The sequence below is a fragment of the Trypanosoma equiperdum genome (assembly GCF_001457755.1).
Source record: "Trypanosoma equiperdum strain OVI genome assembly, contig: ctg_1889, whole genome shotgun sequence".
Classification (NCBI taxonomy): Eukaryota; Euglenozoa; class Kinetoplastea; order Trypanosomatida; family Trypanosomatidae; genus Trypanosoma; species Trypanosoma equiperdum.
The window spans coordinates 1,035-1,604 of NW_027123936.1; the positions used below are offsets into that span (position 1 = coordinate 1,035).

The 570-nt window shown below is 51.1% G+C and overlaps 2 non-coding genes across 2 annotated transcripts; both read right to left on the reverse strand.

Moving 5' to 3' along the window:
- Positions 1 to 235: 235 nt before the first annotated feature.
- On the reverse strand, positions 236 to 308 carry TEOVI_000750600. Its single transcript has one exon. It is a non-coding gene; the product is annotated as a tRNA-Leu (tRNA).
- Positions 309 to 375: 67 nt separating this feature from the next.
- TEOVI_000750700 lies at positions 376 to 452 on the reverse strand. Its single transcript has one exon. It is a non-coding gene; the product is annotated as a tRNA-Val (tRNA).
- Positions 453 to 570: the final 118 nt, after the last annotated feature.

A 570-nucleotide genomic window follows, 5' to 3' on the forward strand; every position in this document is an offset into this window, starting at 1 on the left:
CCGTTACTTTTGCCATCCGAAGGTTCTTAAAACCTTGTCTCAGCACTCGTCAGCCACGACGTCGTGGCTGCCGCCATGATACGGTTACTTTCGGTGGTTTCATCCACATCGATGTATTTCGTGCACTTTGTAGTGCAGTCGCACTTTTCCCCCCCTTTAAATTAGGCGAAAACAAAACGCAGCGGTGCTTGTTGACAGTATTTTTTCAAGCCTATCAGCCAGAAGAAAAGAAAGACGCGCAGTCCGGGAATCGAACCCGGGGCTCCCGCTAATTGAGTGCGAGTGACTTTCCACTAGACTAACCGCGCCACCTGAGCGTTTGGTGTTCAAAATTTATTGCAACGTGCAGCGTCCGAAGAACGGGAAATATAAAAAGGCTACGACGGGCGGGGATCGAACCCGCGATCTCTCGCGTGTGAGGCGAATGTCCTAACCACTAGACGACCATCGCACGGTAAGCATTCCTCAGGGGTAGCTCATAGAAATGATTGTTGAACCGACCGGATCAAGGAACTTGCGGGTGTTGCGGACGAATGGCTGTTAAGAGGCAAACCTGTTGGTTTGGAGGAC